At 42.9% G+C, this 22,931-nt stretch overlaps 2 protein-coding genes across 2 annotated transcripts in view; both read right to left on the bottom strand.

Annotated features, from left to right (window-relative positions):
• LOC128745481 (uncharacterized) overlaps window positions 1-22,931 on the bottom strand; it is a 200,646-nt gene that overhangs the window by 113,341 nt on the left and 64,374 nt on the right. The window lies entirely within an intron of this gene.
• LOC128735021 (uncharacterized) overlaps window positions 1-22,931 on the bottom strand; it is a 72,245-nt gene that overhangs the window by 3,857 nt on the left and 45,457 nt on the right. The gene's annotated exons all lie outside the window — the stretch shown is intronic.

Consider the following 22,931-nt stretch of genomic DNA (forward strand, 5'->3'; position numbering starts at 1 on the left):
TTATTGTTTACCTGTCTTGAAATCTGCTGCCAATTTATGCTGATTTTTTGACAGGAATTACTTAAAGTTCCCGTTTGTGCGCTCTGAGAGCATTTTAAATCGTTTGAACCTATGTATGAGTATAGGTATAGGTTAGGTAGAAATATTGAAGCGTGTATTGTTAAATGATTTTTGCAACTAGGCACACTACGAAATGGTAATAACGTTTATTTTTGTTTTTCTCAAATTTAGAATGCAAATCAACGCTCTGTTTTTACTTTTTTGCGTTTTGTAGCGTCTAATGTGATAGGAAAATATAAATTTATTCGTAGGTTTCCAATTTCTTCATTATTTTTAAGAGAAAAAGGTTTTATGAACGGGTTGCAGAAGGTTACAAATAACTAAGAAAATGATCCATATCAGCGCTAGACAGAAAACTAGATGAACTGGAATTTATCACTTGATTTTAGTTGTATATCTACACACTTAAAAAACTTGGCAAAATTTGCCGAGATTTGAACAGCCGAGCATTCGGTGAAAATTTCGGCATATCGACGTTTATGGATCCTTACTATCGTTTCGTATTATTAAAAATTTTACCAAATGCTCGGCTGTCCTAAACTCGGCAAAATTTTGCCGGTTTCGGTGCTTTTTTAAAGTGTGTATGCATTAAAACTTGTATTGTATGAGAGAAATTTTTTCCTTTTTTAGGTTCACGAGCCCTCTAACGGATTATGCTGGGGGTTTGCGAATCTCCATTTGGGAAATGCCCTTAATACTAAAGATAAAAGTATTTTTTCTTCAGCAATATTGGCAGCGGTTTAAGGTTTTTGAATATGTCGATGTAATGAGATGCTTCCAGTGCTCCCAGTATGGGCACAAAGCAATTAATTACAACAACACGGTGTGCTGTCCTAAGTGTGCTGAAGCACATCCTGTCGACCAATGTGAAGCAAACACCGAAAAATGCACTAATTGCGTCTCTCTAAACGAACAGCAAAAACTATCGCTCGCTGAGCAGCTAGAAGTAAATCATGCATGCTGGAGTACAAAATCCCACTGTATCAAAAGCTGCATAGCAATCAGTTCAAACAACCGTGGATTGATGCCAACTCTGGACCGGTGGCTCAGTACGACGAGTACGATGGACCATTTACTTTATCAGGACAATTCGACGCAGTCACTAATCCAGCAGAAGACCGGAAACCTCCCGCCGCTCCAACGATATTCATACTCCCAATCACTGACGACAACGTGGGATTATCTACACCGTCAGGAGGCATCGCCTACGGTACTAAGGGAGTCCCTGAGCAACCCGACCAAGTCGTGCTTGCTGATAGTTCATTTCTACGTATTCGACAATCTTCCGATAGTTCCTGCCAACAAAGTCGTCCTGACCCGTCGGTCGTGGTTGGTGACGGGATCTCCCGACAATCACTCTCGAGCAAGTATGATGCTGTTTTGAACTTGACTTCTCCTGATCCATCGATTGGTTCCAGTTGGTCTCCAGCTGGTATTATGGAAGCCCTCGATCCCTTAGCCACAGTCGTGCAATTTCCGCCAGCGACCAGCAGTCGTCCCTGCCCTGTGTGCTGGTGTGGTGACAGAGTCTTCCAACCCAGTTATGCAGGCAATTGCAATTGTAATCCGGACATTCCTTCCGCTGATGTATTTCCCGCTTCCAGCTTGGAATCTTCACGTGTAGGGTGTTTTGTTTCGGAGCTATCTACAAACGCCAATGACTTGGATGGTATTTGTGCATACTATCAGAATGTGCGAGGTTTAAGGACTAAAGTGAACGACCTATTCCTTGCATCTAATGACTGCAACTACGATGTAATCATGTTAACAGAAACCGGTTTGAACGGCTGCATCGATTCGCTTCAGCTGTTTGGATCCGCCTTCAACGTGTATCGTTGTGATCGTAGCTCGAAGAATAATGACAGAAAGTAGTTTTGGTGGCGTATTGATTGCCGTTGCTCAACAGTTTCCTAGTTCGCTGCTCAACTTAGGACATGGAAATTATCTCGAACAAGTCTGTGTTTCTGCTGTCATCAAAGGAATGACGTTTTTGCTTGCTGCAGTCTACATCCCACCTGACAGAAGTAAAGTTGTTAAGTTTATCGATGAGCATATTGTCTCAATCCGTGAATTACGTGACAAGGGGTCTTCAGAAGAAAGAATTCTCATTTGTGGTGATTATAACCAACCGCAAATTTCTTGGTTTAAAGGAGAGGATGGAGTACAGTACAACAATTCTCTCCCGCTTCCTGCTGCTAGCGCTGCTGTGGTCGATGGATTTGAATTTCTGAACTTGAAACAAGTTAGTTCACTGCGCCTGCGCCTCTGAACTATCGTCGTATTTACTTTGATGTTCTTGTAGACCACATTTTGTCTCTGGATTGGGCTACTTTATTGAACGAGATCGATGTAGATGATATGACATTGCGGTTTTGCGATGCTATTTGCACTTGGCTGAAATAGAATCTTCCCAGAATTAGCAAAGCAAAGCCTGGGTGCTAATTCCGTTATCGAAATTTGACCTTCTGTTTTTATACGACAGATTTCGCAACCAGCTGTTTGAATACAGGACAGTGCGGGGTCAGTGCTATGATCCTATTGACTCTAACAGCCTCTCCCAGCCGAGATTCGAACATACGACGACTGGCTTATTAGACCAGCGTCTTACCTCGAGGCCAACTGGGAGGCTATTCCCAGAATTAGACCTCCTTCAAAACCTGTCTGGAGTAATAGTGAGTCGCACAGATTGCACCGGCATCGAAACGCAAAGCAGAGACTACTTCGTAAGCAACGAACACCGCAGAATAAACGTGCTTTCAAATTTGCCAGCGATGCATAGGCCGTAGGCTAAATAGTTCTCTTTACAAATCACACGTACTGCGGACGTAATTCATATTGCGAACTAATCCAAAAAGCTTTTGGACATTCGTAAACTCTAAGAGGAAAGGATCTTCTATTCCTTCTAGTGTGCTCTTGGGCGGAACGGAATCATCAACTGTTACTGAATCTTGCAAATTGTTTGCTGATCATTTTTCTTCTGTGTTCGCCAGTGGATGTACCACGCAGTCTGATGCTGAAATAGCTGCGTCAGGTGTCCCCGATGGTGCTGTTGATGGTCATTTCTGGTGCAAAGAAATTGAAGAGCTCCTACTCACCTGGACCCGATGGTGTTCCGGCTATTATTTTCTATCGCTGCGCTACCGCTCTTGCCGTGCCTCTCAGTCGAATTTTCACCAAATCGTTTGAGGAACGAAAGTTTTCAACGCTGTGGAAACAGTCCCATATGTTTCCCGTATTTAAAAAAGGAGAAAAGCGAGATGTAAGGAACTACAGAGGCATTACCAGTCTTTCTGCTGGATCAATGCTCTTTGAAATCATCGTAAGTGGTATATTTCTGAACAGCACCAAAAACTATATATCAGTTGACCAGTATGGTTTTATGCCAGGTCGTTCTGTGGCGAATAAACTGGATGGATTTCACTAGTACCAGCATCTCAGAGATAGAAGCTGGAACTCAAATTGACGCTATGTACACAGATATTAGGTCCGCTTTCGACGCAGTAGATCATCGAATACTCTTGCACAAGCTCTCTAAACTCGGTGTATCTGATAGATTGACTTGATAGTTGAGCTCATATCTTACAGACCGTACTTTACGTGTCAAGCTGGATTCCACACAGTTTCCATTCAGTAATATTTCTGGTGTTCCACAAGGCAGTAACCTGGGGTTTTTGCTATTCGCGTTGTACTTTAAACATTGCCATTCTGCTTGGTTCTGGATGCGCACTGCTATGTGCCGACGATCTAAAAATCTATCTCGTTGTGAAATCTATTGCAGAGTGCTACCGATTGCAAGCGCTGTTGGACACCTTTGCTGATTGGTGTAATAGAAACAAGCTTACAATAAGTATTGCGTAACGTGTGGTTATAACATTCCACCGATGATGTAATACGCCCATCTCATTTGATTACCGGATAAACGGAGCTATTCTCGGACGCGTCGATCAGATCAGCGATCTTGGAGTTTTATTGGATAACAAGCTTATATTCAACCAACATTATACTTCTGTCATCTCTAGAGCTTCGTAACAATTTGGGTTCATCACAAAAATTTCCCGAGACTTCACAGATCCCCATTGCTTGAAGGCATGGTATTGCGCACTGGTACGTCCAATACTTGGAATCCTCATAACCTGTGTTGGAAAGCCAGAATAGAATGTGTTCAACGAAGATTTGCTCGTATCGCCCTGAGACGTCTCCCTGGCGTCTACCTAACAATCTTCCCCACTACGTAGACCGATGCCAGCTTTTGCATTTGGAGACACAAGAGAGTCGTCGAAGGATTCAACAAGTAACTTTTGTGACCAAGCTGCTTAACAATGAAATAGATGCCCCGGCTTTGCTGTCCCGTATTGATTTTTGAGCTTCACGTAGACAGTTTCGCTCATCGAATTTACTGATAACCAGATTCCATCGGGTTTTATGAACCTCTGGCGTCATGCATCCGCACCGTCATGCTGGTCGAAGAATTATTTGACTTTAGAAACCTTTCTTAACTTGCCTTTAGTAGAAAACTGACAAGGTCTAGGATGCTGCAATAGTTTTGTTTTAGATTGAGGTTTCATATTCGTGTAGATAATATCAAAATTGTCAAACGAATCGACCAAAATACAAATACAAATAATCAACTCTACGATTGTCCTATACACCAGTTTTCGAATTTCGTTTGGCAAAGGCACTTTAGTCAAAAGTCAATTCACTCAATTCAATCTTCCGATAGATTCATTCATTTATAAGTAATTTTTGCCAGTTACAAGCCTACTGTGTCATAAAAGCCATCGCATAGTTTTGTACAAAATCAAATAAAATATCTCTTACCGTCTGGTTTCACCAGAAACTACCAGCCAAGTTTCAATTAATTAAACAAGTACTTAACTCGTCGCTACAACGACTGTTCACTTTCACTCAAGAAGGCCATCAAAGTAAAGGCTACACCGTTCTCAATTCAACCATCATACGACAATCGTAGCTGAACGTCCTGAAGGAGCGATAGCACCGGTACCTAAGGTGTCACAACGGTTAACGATGATGGACCCATCGGCATAGGTGACAGCGGCAGCGGCAGACTCTTCCGTGGCAACCGGAATGACGAGTGGCCATTCCGTTGCGCTGTGACTACACTGGAGCCATCATTCGTCCGTGACAAACGAAGCATTTTGTCAGTCACTCTTTGGTGCATTTTGATGCACACTTACTGGCGCCGGCATGTAGACAAACAAGTGCCATCAGCACGTTTAGGGATCAATTACTGTAAGCCACAAGAGTACAACTGGGAATCTGTCCCGTTCGGAGCAACTTAATCCACCCGTTCGGAACCACCACAACGGAAACAAAATACGTGAGTCTTTGCATCCATAAACGCTTCTAATTACTTATGCAAAATTTCTCCTCCTCCTCCTGCTGTTTGTTTACAAGTTGGATTCTGCGACGCTGCTTAAACACACCAACGACGACTGCCTTGCACAGGTGAACCGCTTACCAACTTATTCGCTCTTCATTATGCGATCGTGATATAATTTATTCAGCTGCACAGTTTGAATTCGTGATTCTAGGGCCACGGCTGCCGATGACGGTTTCACGACTGGCGTTCCTTTTGTGCGGTTCTGCCGTGCTCTCGAGTGAAACACATGCGGTCAACACTTTTTGACTATACGCTTGGAAATGGTACGGATCAGGATTTTCGTTAACCTTCAGTGGGTGTGAGTGATGATATCGATTGAAATTTTTTGGCACAAAGGAAAGGTTTTTGAGATGTAAGAAAAAATTAAACCTGCAAGGACCAACGTATCATCTGCAGTCGCTTAAATAAGCTTTATACTTAATGTAGTTTCCACACAAACACACACCACACAGAAGAGAGTCGTTATGCACACAATCGACTCAAGCACAGCAGCATTTGGTGCACCAACAGTGGCGGGTGTTTTCAGGTGCAGTGACTCAGACCGTCAGTGGCAGATAGGAGGTCCGATCCGGGAAAGCAATTCAAGATCTGGAAAGTATTCTCTAATAACAATATTTGGAGACGCGAGGATGGTAGTGATGCAAGGTTATGTAAGCATTTGCTGAAACCGGAAACGGGTAGCCCACCATCATCGTTCTGTTGGAAATGGCTGATACTCCACCAAAATAATCAAACCGTAAGCATATAGAATTTGAATTGCTCAAAACTTGACCCAATTCTGATTCGAACTTCTTATTAATTGCAAGTGGAAACGAATGATGCCGAACCAACTTGCCGAGTCAACTTTCGATTTTGCACTCTTTTACATATTGAAATAATTCCGACAATGATTTTATTCCTAAGTCAATATACCTGATTGTAGTCTAAAAGTTGTAAAATTAAACGTTTGCCTAAATTTACCACCAATCTTTATCTACAGAATATTTGCCGTGTTTTCAGCCTATTACAATAGTTTCAACCATCGTTTTATAGCACACATATTGATTCGTACTAAAAAAGTACAAAACACAATTATACGAGTAAAAACTAAATTGTTGCTGAAGAAATGTCGATCACCATTGAAAAAGGGCCAATAATCCAAATGTCAAACAGAGCGAGTGAGAGTTCATTTTCCTATGCTGCTCCAGCAAAAAGTAACTCTCACTCGGTTTGTTTGACGTTTGGCTTATTGGTCCTTTTCTAATGTTGGTCGACAAATACCTACTATCAAGTGATAGAATAAGTATCAAGGGACCGAAATGTGAGCTTTGAGCACGGTTGCCAGTATGCCAGATAAGTCTGGATTTGCCAGATTTTTGATTGCGCGTCAAACAAACAGACAAAGCTCAAAAAGTTCCAGATATTTGGCAATGTGCCAGATTTTTGCCAGATTTTCGGTCCTCTGCCGTGCAGAAGGGTTATCACTTCTAATTTTGGATAAAATCTCGCATCCGCGGTGAGCAAAACGAACAAGACTTTTCCAAAAAAAAAAACACCTCTCCATCGAGCTAATAGAATACCAGATTTTTGCCAGACACTTTTATTCGTGTTCACCAGCTTTTCTGGAGAACCTGTTGGCAACCCTGGCTTTGAGTTTGGTGGGTTAACGTTATTTCTCTTTGAGGAGCAAGGCTTGAAACGGGGATTGGTGCGGGATTTGGAACGGAAATTGGAGCGGGACTGGAGCAGGGATTGAAACGGCGATTGGAACGGGGATTAGAGCGGGGATTGGAACGCCGATTGAAGTGGGCTTTGGAACGGAAACTGGAACGGGGATTGGAACGGAAACTGGAACAGAGTTTGGATCGGCGATTAAAACGGAGATTGGAATTGTGCTTCGAACGGACTGGAACGGGGATTGGAACGGATGTGAACGCAGATTGGAATGGGTATTGGAACGGAGGTTGAAACGGGTTTTGGTGCGGATATTCAAACGGGGATTAGAGCGTGAATTGGAATGGAGAATGAAACGGGGATTGGCACAGGGATTGAAACGGATTGGAATGAGGTTTGGAGCGGGGATTGGAACAGGGATTGAAACGGGGATAGACATGGCGTAAGAACGGGGATGTTAACGGGAAATGGAAAGGAGTTTTTAGCGGGGATTGGAGCGGGAACTAAAAAACGGTTAGTTGAACAGCGATTGGAACGGGCATTGGAAAAGGGTTCGGAGTGGGGGTTGGAACGGGGATGAGAACGGGGATTGGAATGGGAAATTGAACGGGGATTGGAAAGGAGATTGGAGCGGGGATTGAAACGGGGATTGGAGCGGGAATTGGAACAAAGATTGGAACGGGGATGAGAGCGAAGATTAGAATAGCAATTGAAACGGACATTGGAACGGAGATTGTAACGGGTATAGACACGCGGATGAGAATGGGAATTGAATCGGGAAATGGAACGGGGATTGGAAAGGGGAATGTCATAGGAACAGGAACTGGAACGGGGATTGGCATGGGGATTGGAACGGCGATTGGAACGAGGATTTGAACGGAGATTGACACGGGGAGTGGGGCGGGGAATGGCATGGGAACTGGAACGGGGTTTGGAGCGGGGATTGGAACGGGGATTTGACCGGGGATTGGAACAGAGATTGAAACGGGGATTAGAGCAGAGATAGGAACGGGGATTGGTGCGGAATTTGGAACGGGAATTGGAGCGGGACTGGAGCAGGGATTGAAACGGCGATTGGAACGGGGATTAGAGCGGGGATTGGAACGCCGATTGAAGTGGGCTTTGGAACGGGAACTGGAACGGGGATTGGAACGGAAACTGGAACAGAGTTTGGATCGGCGATTAAAACGGAGATTGGAATTGTGCTTCGAACGAACTGGAACGGGGATTGGAACGGATGTGAACGCAGATTGGAATGGGTATTGGAACGGAGGTTGAAACGGGTTTTGGTGCGGATATTCAAACGGGGATTAGAGCGTGAATTGGAATGGAGAATGAAACGGGGATTAAACTGAAGATTTGAACGGAGATACGAATAAGGGTTGGAACCGAGATTGCCACAGGGATTGGAACGGGGATTAGAACGGAAATTGGCACGGGGATTGAAACGGATTGGAATGAGGTTTGGAGGGGGGATTGGAACAGGGATTGAAACGGGAATAGACACGGCGTAAGAACGGGGATGTTAACACGAAATGAAAAGGAGTTTTTAGCGGGGATTGGAACGGGAACTAAAAAACGGTTAGTTGAACAGCGATTGGAACGGGCATTGGAAAAGGGTTCGGAGTGGGGGTTGGAACGGGGATGAGAACGGGGATTGGAATGGGAAATTGAACGGGGATTGGAACGGAGATTGGAGCGAGGATTGAAACGGGGATTGGAGCGGAAATAGGAACAAAGTTTGGAACGGGGATAGAGACGGGGATGAGAGCGAAGATTGGAATAGCAATTGAAACGGACATTGGAACGGAGATTGTAACGGGTATAGAAACGCGGATGAGAACGGGGATTGAATCGGGAAATGTAACGGTGATTGGAAAGGGGAATGGCATAGGAACTGGAACGGGGTTTGGAGCGGGGATTGGAACGGCGATTGGAACCGGGATTTGAACGGAGATTGACACGGGGATTGGGGCGGGGAACGGCATGGAAACTGGAACGGGGTTTGGAGCTGGGATTGGAACAGATTGAAACGGGAATTGGAGCAGAGATAGGAACGGCGATTGGGATGGCGATTGACATGGGGATTGGAAATGGTAATGGTATGGGAACTAGGACGGAGTTTGGAGCGTAGATTGAAACAGGGATTGGAACGGAGATTGGAACGGGAATTGGAGTAGAGATTAGAACGGTGATTAAGACGGAGATTGACATGGGGATTAAAGTGAATGACTTGGGAGCTGGAACGGGGATTGGAGCAGAGATAGGAACGGCGATTGGGACGGAGATTGACATGGGGATTGGAAAGGGTAATGGTATGGAAACTGGGACGGAGTTTGGAGCGTAGATTGAAACGGGGATTGGAACGGAGATTGGAACGGGGATTGGAGTAGAGATTGGAACGGCGATTAAGACGGAGATTGACATGGGGATTAAGGTGAATGACATGGGAGCTGGAACGGGGTTTGGAGCGTAGATTGAAACGGCAATTCGAACGGAGATTGACACGAGGAATGGCATGAGAACTGAAACGGAGATTGGAACGGAGATTGCCACGGGGACTGGAACGGAGATTGGAACAAAGATTGCCACGGGGACTGGAATGGGATTTGAAACGGAGATTTGAATGGGGATTGGAGCGGGAATTGGAGCGGGGATTGAAACGGAGATTGGAACGGATAAAGTAACGGGAATATACACGGGGATGAGAATGGAAATTGAAACGGAAAATGGAACAGAGATTGGAACGGAGATTGGAACGGGGATTAGAGCAGAGATTGGAACGGCGATTGGGACGAAGATTGACATGGAGATTGGAAAGGGGAATGGTATGGGAACTGGAACGGAGTTTGGAGTGTAGATTAAAACGGAGATTGGAACGGATATTCAACGGAAATGGAAACGGGGAGTCGAACGGGAACGGGAACAGGGTTTAGAGCGGTGAACGGAACGGGAATTAGGCTGGGGATTTGAACGGAGATTCGAACAGGGATTGAAACGGAGATTGGAACGGGAATGGACACGGGGGTTGGAACTAGGATTGGTGCGGGAATTGCAACTGGGATTTGAGTGGGGATTGACACGGGTACTGTAACGAAGATTGGTACGATGACTGGAACGGATAAGGGAGCGGGAATTGAAACGGAGATTCGACCGGGAACTGGAACAGGGTTTGGAGCGGGGACCGGAACGGGAATTAGACTGGGGATTCGAACGGAGATTCGAACGGGAATTGCAACGGGGATTAAAACGGAGATTGGGACGAGAATGGACACGGGGGTTGGAACGAGGATTGATGCGGGAATTGGAACGGGAATTTGAGCGGAGATTGACACGGGGATTGGTACGGGTACTGTAACGAAGATTGGAACGAGCATTGGAACGATGACTGGAACGGATATGGGAGCGGGAATTGCAACGGGGATGGTTTCGATCCTACCTGTTGAATCGTATGCTCTATGTGAAGATAGGTCATCAGCAACCTGAATATTTCTCGAATCTCTCCAGTATTCCACAGGGCAGCAATCTAGGACCATTATTCTTCATGTTATCGAATAGCAAATTTTTTTAACAACATAACGCTATTTGCTTCCGGATGATTGTCACATGCAGTTTGCAGACGATAAGTTTGTCAGGAGTACAGCAGACTCCTTAGAACTCCAGAGCTTAGTAGACATTTCCATGCAGTGGTGTTCCAGTAATCGGCTAACCGTTAGTGTTCTGCCATTTAATTTCATAGAAAGCCCATAGAATATAACTAGATTCAACTATACCGTGTTGCAGACTCTGGAGCGTAGACGGTTCGAAGCGCAAGCAAGGTTTGTAGCGAAAGTTTTGTCTAATGAAATGGATGCTTCGAGCATCTTGCAGCAGCCCAATCTGTATGCACCAGAAGGACCGTTGAGAAATCTCCTGGTCCTACCTCAGCGAATCGTGTCACACGGGCAACATGACTTCATACGCTTTATGTCAGCTAGTTTCAACGCTGTAGCAGCACTATTCAATTTTTATAGGTCACTAGCTGACCCGACAAACTTCGTATTGCCACAAATTAACCTGTGTTGTACATAAATCATGAATCTCGGATGATCTTTGTCACAATCTCGAGTTTTGCAAGCCCCCCAGTGAACGGCGCTTCCGACGGCGGGTCACCGGCAACACTCGCGACCGTCTCGTCCTGAATGATCTAGTGTTACTATAGATAGTTTTTGTGGTCTTGTATTGACTAATGTTTTATGGAAGAGTCTCGAATTTCTCGAGTTCGATTAGTTTTTGAGTTTCGCAAAAATTTCTGTTTTATTTGTATGAGAGTCCATCCCCCTACCACAGGGGTGAGAGGTCTCTAACTATCGTAAAATAAATTCAAGACTCCAAAATCTCCCACTTGCCAAATTTGGTTCCATTTGCTTGATTAGTTCTCAAGTTATAAGGAAATTTGAATTTCATTTGTTTGGGAGCTCCCCTCTTAAAAGGGGAAGGGGTCGTAATTCACCATAGAAAAAATTTCTGCCATCTAAAACTCCCACATGCCAAATTTGGTTCCATTTGATTGATTAGTTCTCGAGATAAGAGGAAATTTGCATTTCATTTGTATGGAAGCCCACCCTCTTAAAGGGGAGATGGGCCATAACTCGCTTTCTAAAGAAGAGAGGGGTCTCAATTCACCATAGAAAAAAATCTTGCGTCCAAAACCACTTACATGTCAAATTTGGTTCCATTTGCTAGATTAGTTCTCGAGTTATGAGGAAATTTGTTTTTCATTTGTATAGGAGCCCCCCCCTCTTAAATTGGGGAAATCCATAGAAAATATACCATAGAAAATATTCTTGCCTACAAAAACACCCAAATGATAAATTTGGTTCCATTTGCTTGATTAGTTCTAGAGTTATGAGAAAATTTGTATTTCGTTTGTATGAGAGCCCCCCCTCTTAAAAAGGTAAGGGGTCCTAATTCATCATAGAAAAAATGGTTGCCTCCAAAAACACCCACATGCCAAATATGGTTCCATTTGCTTGATTAGTTCTAGAGTTATGAGGAAATTTGTATTTCATGTGTATAGGATCCCCCCCTCCTAAAATGGGGAGGGGTCCCAATTCATCATAGAAAAAATTTTTGTCTCCAAAAACACCCACATGCCAAATTTGGTTCCATTTGCTTGATTAGTTCTCGAGTTATGAGGAAATTTGTATGGAAGCCCCCCCTTTTAAAAAGGAGAGGAGTTATAATTCCCCATATAAAGAGGGGAGGGGTCTCAATTTACCACAGAATAAATTCTTGTCACCGAAAATACCCACATGCCAAATTTTGTTCTATTTGCTTGATTAGTTGTCGAGTTATGCAGAAATTTGTGTTTCATTTGTATGGGAGCCCCCCCCTCTTAGTGGGGGGAGGGGTTTCTAACCATCACTAAAACCTTTCCTGGCCCCAAAAAACCTCTACATGCATATTTTCATGCCGATAGGTTCAGTAGTTTTCGATTCTATAAGGAACATACAGACAGATAGACAGACAGACAGACAGAAATCCTTCTTTATAGGTATAGATTGAAAATATAGTTAACATAATTATAGACGATTTTGCGAAATTACTATTAATATTGCAGTAGAAAGGCCAGGAGGATTGATTCAGGTTATTTTTATATTATAATATTCTACTTATTATGAATCTGCTCAGCAATGTAATCGATTCAGATTTTAATAAACAAGGTTCGCGGTTTTTTGTAACCACTACTGTTGCTCATTATCACTCGTTATTTATAATATATCCCTGGATACACAAAAAAGCTCGAGTTTCAATGCAGTAATGCACTGAACCAGAATGCGCTGATCCAATATACCGCGCGATTAATCCGGATGGTGTGATTTACTAGTTCATTTTGAGCAATTACCATTCGATTTGCTGTTGTTTCAAATATCGAAAGGCTGTACACGAAAAAAAACAAACATACAAAATATGAAAGGATACGTTTGCTACGTAATGTCATTAAAACACTTCACATAATTTATCATCGGATAGTCGCGTGGCTGAAAGATCGCACCTCAGCAGATAAATGTGGGATTTATCTCTGAGAAGAGCGAAACATAAAAAACTGACAATTTGCTCGAACGTTCCAATTTCACCGTGCACATCACCTGGTTTGCCATAAACGCACACTCGGGAAGAAATACGTATAGTGATTACAGAGGGCGACCCCAGAACTGTGCATGACATTGTCGCTTTCGAGGCTATCGTATTACCGCCCTCTGCGCTCCACCAGCCGAACCAGCCACCATTGCAGTTGGCAGCATGTGCAGTTGTGCATCCGCACAGAGCCACAGAGCCAACTCGGCGGAGAGTAATGAATTATGGTCCTCTCTTCCCCCCTCAATGTTTTGTTTGAGCCGGACGACGGAGGCAGGCAGCACCATCGACGTCGTCCGAAATGGCAGCAGAGGACAGAACGGGTTGGTTATAGCGTGGAACATTCCTCAGTTTCGCTCGAATAACTTTTGCGTGAGACCTTCCGGTCCCGGGCGATTTGGACCTGAAGCTGCAGTGGTTGGAAACCGTTTATGCGTACGAAGTATCATGCTTCACTGCACTTCTAACTATCGAATGCTGCTCTCCCGGTAGGCAAGGTTTTCACACACAAGTGTTTCGACCGAATTTCATGTACATACAATACAAGCAAACACTGTTACGGCCGGGAGATGGATTGTAAATATTGCAATGAGTTTCCAGCGAATTTTATTTGCAATCCGATTAAAAACTTCAATTTCCGGTTGCATGCTTATCGGTTGAAAATCACCGCCACATTCGAAATGTAACAGGACACAATGGGCTCCGCGAACCTCGCGGAACAAAGCTTTACGACAGGCGAGCAAGTGTAATGATGGAAAGCAGACGTTTCCACGAAACGAATAAATACTGCAGTCATACATAGGACACGGAGCATGTTTAATTAAAATGGTATAATTCATCCATGATAATGGCTGAAAACAACAATCAGTAAGCCGTACTATGCGCAGCATGGATTAGCGGGCGGTGTGCGTAATTGCTAGTCTTTCGCCTTCCGATCGGGAATACTTGAAAATTGAAATATTTGCTAAATGATTGCAGGATTTGTGCTAGTTTTGACCGAATGTGGTTTTTGAAATGAAGGAATGGCGTTTTCTCTTATTGGTTAAACTAAAACGTTTTATATAACTATATTTTACTTTTTTTTTGTAACGGTAACGGCTTTCTAATAGACGGAGGGAATGGTAAAAGAAAGTATAGAAACCACAGTTGTTTTATAGTATCTTTAGGGTGGAACAAGGCGTGACTATAATCGACAGGGACGAGGCACAATATGGGTTAGTTCTAATAGGGACTGTGGACACGGAAAGACGTCGCCAACCAGCAAACACGTGAGAACTTGTGATGATAGTCCTGTTTCATTCCATTTCCCGTTTGTTCTTCGTACTATACCTTCCATGGTACATTGAAGAGTGCATCCCCTTGCTTGAGTGCATCCAAGCTCGCGGTTTCGCCCGCTATTCTGGCCCACGATCCCGTCCCCGTCCAGCGTCGTATGAACCAGCTTTACTAGTTTAGTCGGAAAAACATATTCTATTATTATCTGCCACAGCTTATTTCGTTTGACTGAATTGTACGCCGCCTTAAAGTCAACAACGACGGAATTTTTTGTTCGACAAATTGCGGTGTTAGTGCTACGATTCTAGACTCTAACAGGCTCTCTCGATCGAGATTCGAACATATGACGGCTGACTTGATAGCACAGGGACGTACTGTGAGGCCAACTGGTAGGCGAATTCGAGTGTCTGTTTTTCAGATGAGGGGCGGTTCAGACAGCGTGTGTCTCGGAGCGAGCGGCTCAATATGAAATGTTATATTCTGCAAACTATGCATAAGATGGCACTTCTGATTCTGATTCTTACTTCAATTTCAGATGCAGCTATTCATTACAGCACGAAAATTATAAATCTCTACTTTGAAATGGTTTTTAAGGCAAGCTGTCGTATAAATCGTAGTTTTATACAGAAGTGAATTGATCCCCATTTGAATTATTCGAGTTTTGTCTACATGAATTACTATAAACACTCAACTTTTTCCCCTAAATACTTGAATACTTCTTGAATGCTCTGCTATCACTTGGAGTATGCCAGAAAAAAATCATATGAGGATCGTACAACAAAGAGACATCCCCTCGGAAAGCGAGCTGCTGTTACGTGAAAGGCAACCTTCTTCCAGTGCGAGTTAGCTAACCACAGCTGCCGTAGGCAGGGCGAGCGGCGATCTAAAAATAGAAACAGCGCAACCATCAGCTGGCTCCAGCATAGACTCCCACAACACTAAACCAACGCTGAAATGCAATTAACCAAATGTATCATCATCACAATCGCAGACGTGTAGGCACCGACCGACACTTCTTGTGTGAAACACAATAACAAAAAAAAACGTCTTTTCCAACCAAGCACAGCAACATGAGCTCATCTGCTGTCAGCTTGGAAAATTTAGTGTGACTCCTCCAAATGGAATAGCGAAAAAATGTGATTCAAATATCTATTTCATTCTTGAGTGATTTCAAGCCACCCTAACGATGATGTGTGCCACAATACTAAGGAGAAAGAACCCTGACTAAAGAGAACGAAAGCTTCCCGTGGCTTAAAGAGCAGTTCTACCGAAGAGATGCGTTTCTTTTCCGATAAGCAGAAACTGGCCAACAACGGTGCACGTACCGGGCGCATCCATAAATAAATCCTTTCGCCAGTCACATAAACGTAAAAGCTGTCGCCCGTAAATCAAAGGTAAATAAACCTGTCACCTGCGATTACCATAATTCATACCTATCGGAGCGTACGCCTTCCCTCTTTAGGGGCAATGCTTGTTCAATGCCTGGTTTCTCACCTGTGTGACGGAAGCTACCAAACATTTGCCCCAAGAGCCGGCTCAATGACACAACGGAATTTTGTCTGGGATCAGGATCCTGTCGGATTTGTTTATGATACGATTCCGGCTTTTATTATTTCGCTATTTCGCATTCACCTCCACAACCGGCTGAAGGAGTCGTTCCAGCGTTGCCAATTCTCGCAAAAAGCTCGCACGCAGATATTGTTCTAAACGATTTGAGTCGAAGCAAATCACCCAGAAGGCTGCTGGTGCGGGTTCTGGGTTTTGCGCTGAATTTCGCGAATCATGTAGCACCAGAGCGATTCGGTTTCAGTTAACGTATCATCCGTTAATACACCGGCTGCGGTCCGATGGAAGTCACTGTGTCGGCGCTCTCGTGTGCTGCTCACATAGCAGAAAGAAAATGCTCGGGAAAAACCTCACAGCTCGCTTCATTGGTTTCTCTTTGTTTTCAGGGGTGGAAGGGAATAAAATACAATTGCCAATGGAGCATCAAAAGTTGGCAAAAAAATTACGAACGAGAAAAACAGATACAAATACTGCTTGCTCGGAGGGGGAATTTGCTGTGAATTCAATGAATGCTTTTGTTGTGGCTTGGACAGAAACGCTGTTCGCACAGTGGAAATAAGTAAGCAAGTGTGAGCCGACCGAATTACCTTATTACCTCAACAGCCAATAAGCCAATAACCAATACAATGACATACTAGCAATCCTTAAAGAGAAAAGCTTTGGACTTAAACGTTTTTCTAAGACTTGACCCTTCTTTATCGACAGATTTCGCGGCCGACTGTTACAATACAGGACAGTTAAGGGGCTAGTGCAACAATCCTACTGACTCTATCTATGCTATCTATCTCGTCGGGATTCGAACATACAACTGGCTTGTTAAACCAGCATCCTATCTCGAATTTCGCAGATCTATCAATCGAAAAAGTTTATTTAGTCGCAGAATATGACTGATGTTGATTTTAAATTGACACTTCAAAAACCCCGTTCAAGATCTAACAACCATATATGGGCAATTTTATTTCGAACTTTACCATTTTCATGGTAGTGCCAGAACTGTTTATTTATGCGTTCTTACATCTGCAATGATTGTCCTGGCCTTTGAACTGTGGCGTACCTTAACGCAAGTTCCGTTTCACAAGCAAATATGCCTTGATCCTTCACCCAAACAAGAGGACTCAATGAAATTAATTCCAGTTGCAAGAAATCTTTCAATTAAAAATTCTCAAGGCAATAGGTTCCTGTTGCGTAAGAAACCACGTCGCAACACATGCTGCGAAGCAAAAAAAATCCAGGCACACAACCTCACAAGAAAGGCTCTCAAGGCTCGTGCATCCATGGCCGAGCAGAACAGAGAACTGTTTACGTACAGCGTCCTTGTGATATGCATTGTAGAAATCTCGTACGCTGTTCTAGCACTCTCGTACAATAATTGCCTATAAAAACAATAGCATCCACCTGGTAGCAGTCCAACGTAGTACATACACAGCATCTGCAACTCACCGAAGCAGGATAAAAATCGTTATTATGTTCAAAGCAAATGCATTTACGAACAGACCCGCACTCACCGGTCATTTGGGAAGGATCAAAAAACGAATTCATAACGTAAAATTCTTTTGTTTCTTTGTTTGTTTTAGTTCATCTAGATTGGGGAAAGAGAAATTGGGCCAAAATGGAACCACCCTAGCAGGATGGGTGGTGAATTCTTAAGTTGCGGCTAAGAGCGATAACGATAATGCAGCAATCCAGCAAAGCGTGTACTTGTGAATCTGTGCCATGAGTCGGCGGTTTTTTGTTGTGTCGTTTCTGGGGGGAAACCTTACCGGGAAAGCGACGACCAGACCAATGCGCTGCTGTCGATGCTGAAACGACGACGGAACGTTGAAATCGTGATAACCGTCCCGTCGTCCGGCAGCGCCAGAAGGGCCGGCCGAATCGGACGGAGCCGGAATCCTTGTAGGAATTTGTTTTAGTTTCTTTTTTTGCGACCTGTTGGTAGGACGACGGTTAAGCTTGGCAGGCTAACCGCATTCGTGAGAAACAGGCCGTATAAACGAAAACAAAAACAATTCAATCCGTGTGTTGGTTGTAGAAACTTGGGTTATGCTTCCATAAAATCCGGGTTTTTCAGAAAACGTACTAGTGGAAAGGTTCAATATATGTAAAATTCAATTGTATAGATTTTCTTAAAATGGAACTACCTTTAGCAGACCTAATAATTATGCACAAAATGAAATTTCACTCAGACCATTCATGACCGCAGTTTAACATCTGCGAATAAACACATTTCCTAGGGATATGATACTATAAAAAGTATTTTAGTTGAAACATTCTCCCACGCCTGCGGTATTCGCCACACTTGAAACCACCAGATGAGATTAAAATTTTCTTGTTTTAATGGTATATATAACTGGGTGATGGCCAAAATATGGTTTAACGAATGCTTTGCTTCCGTCAGAATTCGCTTCAAAAAGAATTTATTTTAATTAGATTAATGTTTTGATATTTTTTTTTTCTACTGGAGGTATACAGATAATTGCGAAAAGTAAACAACTACAACTACCAAGGAAAATCTTACACTGAGAAAACTTTTCGTATAGTTTCTATGAGTCCCACACATAGATTTTTGCAATGTGCCCAGTAAATGAACTGTATGTGCCAAACAGTTATCATTTATGTGTTTTAACAGTTATCATTAATATTTGTATATACTATTCATAAGCGTATAATTTTTACGTGTACTTCTGGGTGGATTGTGTTTACATGTGGCACATGATAATCATATGGAAATTTACCATTAGCTATGTGCAGAATATTTTGAGTGTAGACAAATCCTTTTTCGAAAACATGTTACCCACAGTACACCGATAATCGAGAAGGACAAGACTGAATAACGAGTGAACGCAGCTAACTTCTGGTGCCTGACGCACGGCAATGGGCGAAATACCGGTCCTACGATCCAGTCGCTGATGGGCTGCTGAGTGACGGAATATGGAGAAGGTGCCGGTTGTTTGCAGGATGCGGTTTTGTGAGCTAACATGCCGATGCCGGCAGTTCAACCGGGGAGGGCTGACTGACTGCCAACGAACAGACTTGATGTGGGTAAGATAATCCTAAAGAATAGACATACTGTAGGAGCGTTCTTCGCTAAATTAAATATACTTTACTTAGTATCGCATGTACTTACACTAACAATTCCGTTTTTTTGTAGAAAAAATATTTGTAAAACGATATTCTCAGCTGATAAGAATTATTCACACCATTTAAAACATTCGTAGGCCTATTTTTTTACCGCCAAAGTTGTTATTACGAATTTTTCGTATTCAGTACGGTAAAACAGTCGTAGCACATTTTGCACCAGAACCTATGTTGCGCAAACACCCCGCACAACCCGAAACTGACTGTATTTCTATTCTAGTAATTATACCTTGTGATGTCACTGCAAAAGAGCTTTTTATACCACTCACTTTTATACCAACACTTTGTAACAAGTCTATAGTAAAAAGATTACCGATCGAGACACACGCGTATTTTATTACTCGACAAAAAGAATTTCTTTAGGTCCGCGGGACCTTCGATAGCTATTTCGGGGTTCAACATATTTGATGCACGGTTATAGGCTGACATGGTTATGGATGAAAACGGACTACAAAGATTCAACAAAAGAGAACCTATCCTTGTGCAATTGCGACTTGCTTAACACCCAACAAACATTTTTGTTGTATAACAGCTTATAAAGCGTCTATTACCCGGTAATTAGCTATACAACGTTTGAATAAGCTACTATTCAACAAAAATGTTTTTTTTTGCCCTTTTGGGTGTTGTGGGTTCAAATCCGGTTATAATCTCTGATTATAGCTTGGTTCGACCCATGCCCAGCATTGGTCAAAAGGTAGGAGTCACAAAGATAACTTGTTTGACGTAGTTATCAATTATCCCCCCCTTCCTTTCCACTCTTTCCCCACCATTCTCAAAAATTTTCATTACTTTCCCCTACCGTCCTTCCATCAATTGTAGAACCATCGTTTCAAAAAAATATTAAAAATGTCTGTTGGCTATGAGTCGTCGCGGTATTGTAATTTGCGGCGTTGTTGGCTATTCTAACGGTAGCGATAGACGAGCTCCGCTTCAATTCCCGTTGTCAGCTTTTATTCGGAGACAAAAGAGATTTCGCTATTTCCCGTTAGGTATTTACTGTTTCTATCCCTGCGTCTATTGCGCAAAGTGATGAAGCTTTTTTTGCAACCTACTTAATATAGTCAAACGAATAACGCGTTGAATCGAATCTAAGTATTTAAATGGCTTCTAGGAGAATTCTTCTTCTAGGCTTCTAGGAGGACATTCTAGGAGAATGAAAAAATATGCTTTTAGTTTCAGGAGCGTTCAAGGAAAGAAGGTTAACTGCGAAGTATTTTGAAAGAATTTTTAAACCATTGTTTATATTACGGACTATAAGCTCACCAACAGTTCGCGGATAGAAAAGAGCAGTATTATATGCAAATAAGCATGGAATACCGTTCAACTGGAGAGACACAATAACGGGTCTATGTTGCTCCCTTGAGGTACACGAACACGATCCACTCCAATTGGCTTCAACGAACTTTTTTTTTAAATATTATTGAAAATTGACAACGTCGATTGGACGATAATTGCTTGGATCACACGTGTCCACTGATTTGAAAATAGGAACAACCCTCTCCATTTGTTGAGCATCTTGAAAGAATTTGACAATGAGCAAAGAGAAGATAAAAGTTTTTTAACGATAAAATTCAACTCCCCCTCTAGTTCTATTGTTAAGACATATACGCATTTTGCCAAAGACTTGGAGGTCAATCCTCCATGTTCCTCGTCCATAAGAATGGTGATCGCCGAAGTGTTCGGAACTACAGAGGTATCACAAGCTATTGTCTGCTGCCTTCAAGCATTTCGAAATTATCGTAAACAGCGAAATTCTCAATCGTTCGAAGAACTATATAACTATCTACCAGCACGGGTTTATTCCCGGGTGATCGGTCTCAACTAACCTACCCGATTTCACGCAATCTATACTGGCTTAAAAGCTGCATTTGACCGTATCGACCACCGCATCCTTCTACGAAAACTTCAGCGACTTGGGGCCTCACAACGGCTATTGTCGTGGGCTGGTTCATATCTATGCGACAGAGTTTTGCAAGTCAAATTAGAATCTGCCGTTTCGTCTGTGTTTACCAATAAATCTGGTGTTCCTCAAGGAAACAATATGGGACCTTTGCTCTTCATACTATTTTTCAACGACGTGGCTACACTGCTTGGAGCCGGATGCGCACTTATCTACGCTGACGACTTCAAATTGTTTCTTGTCGTGCGTTCAATCGACGATTGTCACCGGCAGCAAGAATTACTAGTCGTCTTCGCAAGTTGACTACTTGACTGTGAGCATAGCAAAATGTGAGGTAATTACATCCAGCAGCCAAATTATCTTCGGCATCCACAGCCAAATTATCTTCGACTACAAAATAGACGAGAATACTCTCCGGAAGGTGGGACACATTAGCGACCTCGGCATCGTACTCGACTCCAAACTTACGTTCCACCTTAACAATTCTGCTATTATTTCGAAAGCATCTTAACAGCTTGGGTTTATTGCCAAAATTGGGAGAGATTTCAAGAGTCCTCACTGCTTAAAATCGTTATACTATGCGTTAGCCCGCCCTGTGCTTGAAAATGCATTTATGATTTGGCAGCCCTATCAGCTCATCTGGATTTTAAGAATCTAACGCATTCAGAAGATTCATCCGTATGGCCCTAAGAGATTTACCTTGAAGAGATCCTGATAATCTTCCCCCGTATCAAGAAGGTTGTTACCTGCTAGGCTTAGACACTTTGGAACGGCGCCGCATAGTTCAACAGGCAACGCCAGTGGCAAAAATACTTAACCATGACATTGATTCACCGACCTTACTGACAAAACTAAACTTTCTTGCATCGCAAAGACATTTACTCAGCACGGTGCTATTGCAAATGTGACCCACACCTTTTGATGGCTGTGAGGTCTTCAATGGGGAGATGATTAGAGATATGGTTTGTGGCGAATCGTACAAATACCTTGGTTTCATGCCAAGCTCACCAGTATCCGCCACACCGACATCAAGATACATTCACGCAGGCTGAAGGACTGTTCGAGTTTGGAGAATCTACCGGAAAATTGTGCAAAAATTGAAGAGAACTGACTGTAATATAATATTAATTTGTTGACTTGCGCTAGATCTTTCAATAGGCTTTAGTCAGATGGATATAATTTATATCGATAAATCTACACGCAAAATAATCCACACGTTCTTTCCACGTGAAAAATCACGAAAATTTCTCTACAGGGAGTTACGTGACTTTCAGTTGAACATGATTGGAAAATACAATAACATCTATCTGATTTCCACGTAAATAGTACGGGAAAAGTTAGATGGAAAATAATCACATAACTTTTCACGTAATTTCGACGTGAAAATTATTTTGAGTGTATACCTATAAAAATGGATTTCTGTCTGTCTGTCTGTCCGTGTGTTCCTTATAGACTCGGAAACTACTGAACCGATCGGCGTGAAAATTTGCATACAGAGATTTTTAGGGCCAGGGAACGTTCTTATGATAGTTAGAGACAACTCTAAGAGACAACCCTGAGAGGGGGGGAGGGCTCCAATACAAATGGAACACAAATTTCTGCACAATTAGAGAACTAATCAATCAAATAGAACCAAATTTGACATGTGGGTGTTTTTGGAGGCAGGATTCTTTTCTATGATGCATTGAGACTCCTCCCCTCCTTACAAGGGGAATTTTGACCCCTCCCCCTTTAAGAGGGGGGGGGGGGGGGGGCTCCCATACAAATGGAATATAAATTTCTTCTTATTTCGGGAAATAATCAAGTAAATGGAACCAAATT

The sequence above is a fragment of the Sabethes cyaneus genome, chromosome 1 (assembly GCF_943734655.1).
Source record: "Sabethes cyaneus chromosome 1, idSabCyanKW18_F2, whole genome shotgun sequence".
Lineage (NCBI taxonomy): Eukaryota > Metazoa > Arthropoda > Insecta > Diptera > Culicidae > Sabethes > Sabethes cyaneus.